Below are 11455 nucleotides of genomic sequence, written 5' to 3'. Positions count from 1 at the left end.
GTAAAAGAACCGTGCCAGCAAAGTAGTCCCTTGTGGGCGTGTCTGCGTTGTGCTATGGGCATGTGCTGGGGGCCTGACAAACACTTGGGGTGTGTGGTACGTTCTGCCCTTCATGTCATGTCTCATATTGTGTGCTAATCCCACCCTGCTCCCTTTAAATACCCCTGCACCCCATAATCATAACCCACCCTTACTCCTTAAAATACCCCAACACCCTTAAACACTAACCCATCTTAACCATATAAATATACCCTGTACCCCAAAACCCAAACCTATCCCTAAACCCTAAAAATGCCCCTGTACCCTAAAACCCAAACCTAGCCCTGAACCCTATAAATACCCCTGTACCTCAAAACCCAAACCTACCCCTGAGCCCTAAAAATACCCATGTACCCCAAAACCCAAACCTAGCCCTGAACCCTAAAAGTACCACTGTACCCCAAAACCCAAACCTACCCCTGAACCCTAAAATACCCCTGTACCCCAAATCCCAAACCTAGCCCTGAACCCTTAAAATACCCCTGTACCCCAAAACCCAAACCTTCCCCTGAACCCTAAAAATACCCCTGTACCCCAAAACCCAAACCTACCCTTGAACCCTAAAATACCCCTGCACCCCAAAACCCAAACCTAGCCCTGAACCCTAGAAATACCCCTATACCCCATAACCCAAACCTAGCCCTGAACCCTAAAAATACCCCTGTACCTCAAAACCCATACCTATCCCTAAACCCTAAAACTACCCCTGTACCCCATAACCCAAAACTATATCTGAACCCTTAAAATACCCAAACACCCCAAAACATATACCTCAGTACCCCAAAACATATACCCATACTTACCTTATCCAAATACTTTTAAAAAAACATGCTTTTACCATTCATGCATTTACAAAGAATTTTGTTGTAAATGTATGCGTGGTAAAAGCATATAAAATGTAATGCCATGCGTTATAATGGCATTGTAGTCATGGTACTTTAGTACTGAAAGAATGCGGAGTGATGGTATGAGGAAAGAAAGTTGCGGAATAATGGGTGTTTACCCTCCCCCGGTAAGTACATTGGTGGCACGGCGGCCCACATCTCCAGAAACATACTCATATTTTTTCACCACCCATTTGAAAAATGCACAGGTCTCTCTCATTGATGGCCAGCACCGACATACACTTTTAGACACCTCCCGCCACAAGTTTTAGAATTGCGAACTTTAGAGCTGGGGAGCTACGTTCGAATCTCGGCATCAGCTCAACATCCTGTGATTCCAGGCAAATCGCTTTGTCTCCCCGTGCCTAACACAAATGAATGTGTTCTTCTGTAATGTAAATTGTGCTCCTGCCATGTTGTCGAGTTCGCGCTATATAATATTGCAAGGAAAAATAAAGTAGGGAAACTCGAGTTCACACCCTACTGAACGCGCACTCCTAAGTGCATCAGCAGTGCACTGTGAATCGGAGCGTTTCACAGGCCAGTCACAGATAAGAAATGCTATCAAAACGAAATCCTATAAAACAATACGCTACTGGCCGGCAGCAATTCATACCCGCACAACGTAGGGACGGGCTGCTAATATATATATATATATATATATATTATATATATATATATATATATATATATATATATATATATATATATATATCGCCAAAAAGTCCATTCGCAAAGACGACAGCGGACCCAAGAGTTTTAAGAAAGTGCTATGCTTTTATTGTGCTAGTCCCGCACCTCCGCCATGACGCGTTTTGAGTCCCAACGGCCCTTGATCACATGACAGGCTACGGGTGGATTTCAGGCTTTTTAAAGTGACAGTGCAACCTTGCCATCTTAAACGTCATCATAGACATAAAAGTATTACTTATGGTGAATTGGTGATACATTTTAAAACAGTAACGTTCTAAAATCCATAAAACCTATTTACAATGATAATATCAATTCATATGTAAACTAGTTCTCTAAAAGCAATACTATGTAAAAATTCAAATATGGAATTTAAAAGCCCAGATTTGCACATTAAAATAATACATAGTATACTTGGCTGTTTTTGTGCATAACTGTAAAATGCATTTTGATTCTGTCACTTTTAAAGTATCAGATCATTGCACAATTTATATAATTTTCTTACTTATATCATGAATACACAGAAAATATCAATCCTAAATGGATAGTCTTTAGATGACGCTATCATTAAAGTGCTAAACTGTGCATAGTGCAAACCTACGTTTAGTGCAAATAAAGTGAATGATGTGCAAATTATGCAATAACGAGCTTAAAGAAATCAGCTTATATTTACATAAATAGAAACGACATACATTTAAAAACATCAATTATTTTTTTTATATAGTGTGGTTCCTAGTTTTAGATATTGAACCATTCATAGCGTCAGACCTTTCTAAAAAATTAAACTAATTGCAAATACCTCAGAGCAAGAGTTCATATAGCAATTATACTAAGTTACAGACATGTGTAGAAATCCTCACTTGCATTAAGACCTGTCGGTTGTTTACTATCCAGGTTCAAAATGTAATGTGTCTCCAGTCTTCGTAGGATTCCATCTCTATTGCCCCCCCTCCTGAGAGGCATGACCGCGTCAATTACATAAAATTTCAAGTACTTCAAATCTCTTTTATGGCAGTCATTAAAATGTCTGGCGACTGGATATGCTTCGTCGCAGTTATTGATTGCCCTCATGTGTTGGAGCATCCTTTTCTGCACCGGAAGCTTTGTGCTTTCTACATATCTCAAGGCACAAGGGCACTCCAACACATATACGGCATACTCCGTTTTACAAGTGAGGTATTTTGAAATTGGAGTTTTATGGTCAGAAAAGGGTGTGGAGTAAGAAGTTTTGTTAACTCCATGTTTACAAGCCTTACAGGAAGAGCACTTAAAAATCTTGTGCGTGAGCTTATCCAGTTAGTCTTGGTCACAACTTCAGGACTACTGCTCACCAAGCTGTTTTCCATCAAGGCTGCCTTCCTGTAGGTGATGGTGGGAGATGGATTAGATCCCATTTTAAGACTGGGATCGTTTTTAACCCTTTCGATGCTAATGACGGAACAGTTCCGTCATGAGCATCGGTTGAGCTGTGCTCATGACGGAACCGTTCCGTCATGACCACACCCATTAACATTAGGGGTCAGCACCGGGCGGTAAATCGTACTGCACCGATGTGGTTAATTAACGCCCAATGCTTACCCATGATATTGCAAATTGCAAAGTGTTGTTTACTGTATGTTACAATCAGTCTAACTGGTTCAGGTTCAGGTGTGGGACTGGTTAGTTGCTTCATGCTTTTAGTAATAAGTGCCTCCTCTCTGGTCATAGCTTCAGTTCAAGCTATGGCTGCTTTGATGGTTTTGTCAGAATAGCCTCTAGCCAAGAAGCGTAACCGACATGCTTCCTGAGCCAACACTACATCCTCCTGTTTACTACAGATACGCTTGATCCGTAACATCTCCCCGTAGGGGATGCTGTGGATTAGATGTTTAGGATGGTGGCTTGAGGCATGCATCAAGGTGTTACCTGCGGTGGCCTTGCGATGAAGCTTAGATTGAATTGTGTTCCTGTCAATATAAACCTCCACATCCAAAAAGTTCACTGACGTAGTACTCAAGTGAGACATGAACTGCAGATTCAGGGAATTATTGTTAATTTCTCTATAAACGAAGCAGCCAGACTTTTCTCCCCTTTCCAGATAATAAACAAATCTTCTATATATCTGTATAGACAAACTACGTGGTTACACATTGTTTCTGCATATTGGACCCCGAGAACCTGCCTCTCCCATAGTCCCATGTGCAAACAAGTATAACTAGGGGAGAAGCAGGATCCATTGCCACTCCTTTAGTTTGCTGGAAACACATCTTCTGGAACATGAAGAAGTTATTATATAAACATATTTCAATCATGCTCAACAGCATCTTGTTGTGTGTGTAGCAATGTAGTGGCCTCTTGTCTAGAAAGTATTGTATGGCTTTGAGACCATCAAGATGATTAATGCTCGTATAGAGCGAAGTCACGTCTAGCGTGATTAGTATAAAATCATCGTGCCAAATTGTACCCTGTATTTTTTGTAGGAAGTCCCCTGTGTCTTGTACATAGGATGGCAATTTAGTAACATGATCTTGCAAAAAATAATCTATGTACTTTGATGTATTCTCCAAAAGGCTATTCAGGCTGAAATAATCGGTCTGCCCGGAGGTTGCACTGAGGATTTGTGTATCTTAGGTATAAAGTATATACACGGGATGACTGGATTTTCATTCTTTAAAATTTTAAATTCATCCATACTCAGCAACCCTAAGCCCTTCCAAGCCACCAATTTTGAATAGAAGTTGTTCCAGGATGACTTGACCATGGGCAAATCTACCCTCTTGTAGCAATTTTTATCATTTAAATTACACCAGGCTTCCTCTAGATACATGTCTCTTGCCCAAATAACAATATTCCCTCCCTTATCTGACTGACGAATAATTACAGATTTCTCATTGTGCAATTTTTTAATCAAATCATGGTACAATCTATCCTGTTTAGAACATTTTGATTTGCTCCGTGACACTTTGTGATGCAACTTTTTTATATCAGCAATAACCAGTTCTTGATAGTAGGCAATATTATCTTTGATCATTAAAGGGCAAAAGGTGGATTTTGCTCTGAATGCAGTCAATGCAGTTCCTGTTCCAGAGCCCAATGAATTGATGTCATCCGGCACCATTTGTGTACTTTCTCCCTGTAGCCCAATCAAGTCCATTCGTAATCCCATATCACCAGCTGTTAATGTATCCGTACTATTAGCTTGGGTCACATTGCTTCCGAGTACATTGTCTTTAGCTGGTTTATTTAAGAAAAATTTCTTTAATTTCAATTTCCGAATGTATTGAAAAACATCCACTCCTGTCTGGGCATAGCGGAAATTACTTTCTGGACTAAAAGACAGTCCCAAAGACAAATTTTGTATTTCCGCCGCATTCAAATCAATCGTAGATAAATTGATTACTGAGTTGTTGCTGGTTCCATCATTTACTGGGGCATTGCTTTGCGTTTCCAATTTTAACTTTTATTGTTCCTCTTGGCCCTTCCTCGCCCTATTGCATTTCCCCCGCTGGTGGTGTTTAAAGTTTTTGGCACTCCTGGTTTCGATAGCCTGGCCCGCTGTGTATCCAGGCGGTCCCGCCTTATGCAGTCCATTTTCCTGAGCCAGGGAGTATCGTTGAAACCCCAAGTCTCCACTGAAACCTGACTGTTCATTGTCGGAGCCGCTATCAGGTACTGAACTGTAATCTGAAATCGAAGTAGTAGAATTCGCAATTGCGGGCGGGTTGCCGGAAGCTGGGTTAGTGGGGAGTGCAGTTGCTGGCTTTGTGATGTTTCTTTTAACTGCTTCGTAGCATTTGGCAAACGTAAAGACTTGCCCCCTTTCATAGTCTAGTCTGTCGCGTTGAAATGTAAACGCTTTTCTTTTTCTGATTGTTTCTTCCTCCTTAAGTATTCGAGCCAGCATATCCTCCCTCATTTTTTTATTTGCAGCAATATGTTCAGCTCCGACTCTAATATATCAATTTGTTGTTCATACACTGCACAGTCTATTTCTGCGTATTTGACCAAAATTATCATTAAATTCATTGAGGACTGTAAATTGCAATGGGCCCATTCCGTCAATAAATCAGGGTTTGGAGCTTCATATGTGGGGGCCAGCATAATTCGGAGCCCTCGTGGTACTCTCCCCACCACCAAATAACGGGACAGAGACTGATGCTCCCACCATTTGGCTTGTTCTCCCCTTTTGAGTTTCTCCAATTTTTTTATTTTTTCACGATAGGTCATGCTTGCCACATCAATCGTGGACACTGGTTGGTGACTTGGTGTCGCTTCAGAAGGTTCATCACTGAACATGTCAGTGGCTGCCTCTTCCCGACTCCGCAGCGTGCCTGCGGCCATGGTGCATGTAAGGGGATAATATATATACCACCAGTAGTTGTAGGTAGATCAGGATTTCCATAGGAAATATATATATGTCTTTATACATAATTCCCCAAACCATAAACTCCTCACAAATCACTCCAATGCCACGGTAAAGGGCGGTATGCGTGTTTTAACAGGTCCAGAAATGGCACCATGATTCACATTTACATAGGAACAGGGAAAATTGTAAACAAGTGAAAAAGGACAAATCCACAAAAGAGCTTCAGTATTCTCAATGCAGGGGTGCCAAATTGAATTATATACCATCAATAGATGTTTCCAACAATCTACCAGCCATCTCACATAAGAATGTCCATGGGGGACAGTGGTACAACAAATAATTATAGTTCGGGTGCATCCAACCTGCATGATAACAGTTGAAAATTATAATAAAATATACTAGTGCAAATATATGAAAAAATACATGTATCAAACAGTGTAAATGACTATGATATACCATCCTAGTCACCTATTTAAACACGCAATCCATTAAAATAATGTATGACAGCACCCAATGAATTTATGAAGCTATCACTATACAAAATAGCCCAAGTGGTGTAAATCTCCCACATTGTATGAGGTTTCAAATAAAAGGAGAAACAGGGAAGCTATTACATGAATGGCAAATTTCTCTGTACTATAATTATCTCTCCAAAATTTAAGAGTCACATAATGCTGTAGTGAAGATGCCAATAAATAATGAAATCTTAGCTTTGATGACTGCTCCTGGTGCAGGAAAGCACAACTGGTGTACCTTTACAAAAGAGAAAAACATGTTAAAATCAGAAATCACACCACTTCTCATACATAAAGGAAAAACATTGAGGAATACATAATGTTATGTTAATACCTCACAGGATCGATCCACTAGCCTAATGCACTTCCATCTCTTGATCAGAGTTTATACCCAGCAGGAAAAAGTAACGCAATTTTAATCTGCGCAGTTCCCAAATTCAGTCCCCTACCCTAATGCTGGGTGAAATCCTGTCAAATGCACAAAAGTAAGGCTTGCTTTTGTCAATGTTATGGACATTTCTTTAAAATGTTTTGCCACAGGATATTGTTTGTCCCCTTTGCTGAAGGCTCTCATTTTTTGGAGAACATGTTTGGACTCCGTGGGTGGTACCACCAATTTACATCAAATCACTAGTGCACTTAAGGCCATAAATACAGTAGTCTGAAATGCATGGTAGATATTTTGAAGTGATGAATTGTCAAAAACTGTTCAGGACTCTTTAACATCATACTAAATGTACACACTTTGCATTTGGTGCAAGTCAAACAAACCTTCACTGGTTCCAGATTGTTTTGTCCTCTGTCATCCATGATTACATTTCTGCTCAACATGCCTTTCAATTATTTACTTTTCCTAAAAGTAACTCTAGGTTGACTGTCTACATGCTTCATAATAAGTTCAGCAATTCAAAAGAAATGCCAGGATATGTGTAGAATCTGCTTGCCTTTAATAACTTTATTGCTGTGTATGGTAATAAGTTTAATAGCCTGATCATTTTTCGTACACTGCCTGGTGTTACCAAAAAGGCTAATCTTTGGATGGACAACTACATTTTTTTACTGCTGATTGTACTCTTTTCTCTTGTTTCCTCCTGCCTAAAACCTTTTCAACATTCTATATTTTTCAATCTGGAAAGATTCTTCCTTGATATAATTTGTTTTAGCACATAAGAATTCTCCACATGGGATGTGGTTAAATAAGTTAACAGGATGACCACTAGATGCATGTAAAATTATATTCCCTGCAGTTTCTTTCTGGTACAATTTAGTATCCAATTTTCTGCCATACAATGTTATTCTAACATATAGAAAATCCATTGAATCTTTATTTATCTGACCAATTAATTTCATATTCAGCTAATTATCATTAAACTCTTTAATACTTTTGTTTGCAAGATCCCTGGATTCTTTCCATTAGGTGTATAAATCATCTATGTAGCAGACCCAGAGTAGTGCATGCTCGTTGTACAGATCATTAGTACTGGAGACTTGCTCTTCTCAGTAGCCCAAGAAAATGTTGACAACGCTGGGGGTGAAGCAGGACCCCATTACAGTGCTCTGTGTCTGCGTGTAATATTCCTTTCCAAAGATGAAAAAATTATTATTAAGGCAGTAGCAAATCATATCAAGTAAAATCTATGTGTTTAATAGAAGTGAGAAAGATCCTGCTCTCAAGAAGTACACACAGGCCTGTACTCCTAATGAATGATTTATGCATGCATACAAAATGTTGGCATAAAGTGTCATGAGGAGATAATCTTCCTTCTTTTTGTTTTCCTAATAACTTTAGAACCGTTTGACAAATTATTACAAATTTTTCAAAACTTGTTTGCTCACTTCAGCTGCTGTCTTGAACGTTTCGGGTTTATTCATCAAGCGGGGCTGAGAAAAAGGGGGGGTACCACAATGTGTTTGCCTCCACGCAATTTCCCATTGGAATGTTAGACATGACTACAGCCCAAACTGCTGAGCAGAATTACACCAAATTTGGCAGAAAGCTAGATCTTGGTCCAGAAAGATGTCTTTCTGTAATGTAGTGCAATTCCTTTCATTAGTTTTAAAGTTATTAAAGAAAAAAGATTTGTAGACATCTTGGGACACTGATCCTCCACAGACACGGCAGATCTCATGCTGAGATCTGATTGGTTGCCAACACTTCAACCAGGAAGTGCTGGTAGCCATCTTGGGACTCAATCAAGTCCCAAGAAAAAAATATATATGTATATAATGGGCAGGATAGGAATGCTCAGACCCACTAGGCCTGGTGATGGGGTCCCACATGGACCCAGCTATAGCCAAAAATGTGTACTTTTTAGACATTTTCCCCAGAATTCACAGAGATTCCGCAAATCTGTGGAAAAATAGAAAAAAAACACAAGTGCAGTTTCCTGCGCATGTGTTTTACTAGCCCCATGGGTGGTCCAGGTTCCTGGAGAAGTACATTTTGTAGGTGGTTTTATACAGCGCAAACTCGACCCAAAGGTGTTGGAGCACTTTACGGGAGCACCCATTATGTTAAACAAGTACACATACATTTTTGGTATGCACAGGGAGATTAAGTGATATGCCCAGAATTACAGGTTGTTGAGCCTATGCTGAGGCTCAAACCTGATTACCCAGCTCCAAATTCGGCAGCTCTGGTCATTAGGCCACATTCTCTCCCCTTGCAATACATAGAGACATGGAAGGAGGTCACACACCGCCCCAGCCCTTGGGCGGTTTTGGCCCCAGGGAGCCGATTTCATGTGGCTTGACTTAAAAGGGGGGCATATAGCCCCCTCCCCGGGCTGATTTTTGCCCCAAAGACTCCATCCCCTGGAATTGCTTTAAAGATAGAGGGGACCCTCCCTTGGAGCCATTAATGGCACCGGGAACATCCTATCCCCCAGGGCTGGTACTTGCTATATGAATTTCTAAGGTAATTTTAATTCTATTTCCTAACTATTACCTTCCTGTAACCTCTGTCTTTTTAGTTTACATATATATATATATATAACAGCTCCGTCTCTCTCAGTTTTTCCAGAAAGAAATTACGGCACTCGCAGGGAAAGTGTTAGATTTGTTTTACTCAACACACTCAGCAGACAAACGCGTTTCGGTTTTCCTTCGTCAGTGTCTACCTCTTCGGGTTCGTCTGTGGCCTCCGGGGGTCTGCTCTTTCCGAATCTGAAGTAACGGAAAATGAACAGTCCGGAGACTAATTGGCTAGCACCTCACAGGAGAAGACCCCCTTTCACATAGAGTACGACCTATATCGGTCAACATGGCTAAGGGGAGGAAAGAGCAGACCCCCGGAGGCCACAGACGAACCCGAAGAGGGGGCTGGAAGGGGCCGAGGCAGAGGCAGAGGCAGAAACCAAGGCAACTTCACTCCGAGAATTACCAGGAGCAAGAGGGGAGCGAAATGGTAGACAGTTTAACAATCGTAAACTTAACGGACAAAGTGCTGTCACCACTGGAAGAGAAAACTTTGAAACTGGGATTATCATACTGCCCAAATGAGAGACTCGAATTCACTCAAACTAGAATCGATTTGTTTACCTTTGTGCGGAAAATGAAACTTCATAAATACTTCAAATTGAAACCATCAACGAAAGAAACAAGACAACTAAGAACAAGAGAAACTGATATCCTGACAACTAACGATATCACGACTTGGGAGCTTCTCGAAGAATTAAGAACCGAGGAAAGTGGCGACGGAGAAAACACAGACTCCATCACCCAAAGAACCAGAAGGATCGGTGTCGAACAGGAAGCACCTACAACAAGTTTTAAACCTCCCTCGACATTCGTACCAATAATGCCTTACGATGCGATTGATGCCTTCTCTGAGGCAGTGACAAAGGATCTAGTGAAATTCAGATCACAACAAAGAACTATGACAAGAAAAAGACCGAATATGACAATTGAACAAAGAGAAATCCTCAAAAACTTAGACAACGATCCGGACATTATCTGCAAGCCATCAGATAAAGGTGGCAATATCGTTGTAATGTCAAGATCACAATATTGCAAAGAAGCACTTAGACAATTGGAGGATCCAAGGTCATATGAGAAAACAACTAAAAAGATGTATGATGAAAGTGTCACAAAATTTCAAGCACTTGTGAATAAATGGCACAACAGTGATATGCTGGACACTGATGAGTATTTCTTTTTGAAAAATAACAACCCAACTGTGCCCACCTTCTATCAGTTGCCTAAAATACATAAAGACAGCAGTAACCCACCTGGCAGACCAATAGTCTCCTCGATAGGAAGTGTCTCCGAGAATATGTCTATTTACATTGATCACTTTCTTTTTCAGAGTGTCTCACAATTAAAATCCTACATCAGGGACACTAAAGACTTTGTGAATAAGATCGAAACGGTGAAGTGCAACACCTCATGTATATTGATAACTATGGACATTACCAGCTTGTATACAAGCATTGATCACAATCAGGGGCTACTGGCAATGAAATATTACCTTGATAAGAGACCAATGAAATTCACTAAACATAGCCAAATGCTGCTTGAATTCATTGAATTCTGTTTGTTTAACAACATTTTCTTGTTTCAAGGGCAAATGTACAGGCAGGTTACTGGGACGGCGATGGGAACCTGCTTCGCCCCCAGCTACGCGAATTTATTCGTGGGCTGGTGGGAGGAGCAGGTTGCCCAAAGCCTGGATTTCCAGAAATGGATAGGAAATCTGAAAGTCTGGTATAGGGACATTGATGACCTCTTTCTAGTATGGGAGGGGTCTGTAACTTCAGCCGAAGAGTTTGTGGCACATCTAAATCTGAACGAATTAAATCTGAAATTCACCGCTGATATCAGCGCATCAACAGTTAACTATCTGGACTTGAAAGTAAGCTTGACTGGTGGTAAAATTGAGACAGAACTGTTTAGAAAGACAACAGCCGGCAATTCAGTTTTACATGCCGGAAGCAGTCACCCCCCGACCCTAATCAGAAGTATCCCTTATGGAGAACTCCTTA

The sequence above is a fragment of the Lissotriton vulgaris genome, chromosome 1_1 (assembly GCF_964263255.1).
Source record: "Lissotriton vulgaris chromosome 1_1, aLisVul1.2, whole genome shotgun sequence".
Lineage (NCBI taxonomy): Eukaryota > Metazoa > Chordata > Amphibia > Caudata > Salamandridae > Lissotriton > Lissotriton vulgaris.
This window is presented reverse-complemented; position numbering follows the sequence as displayed.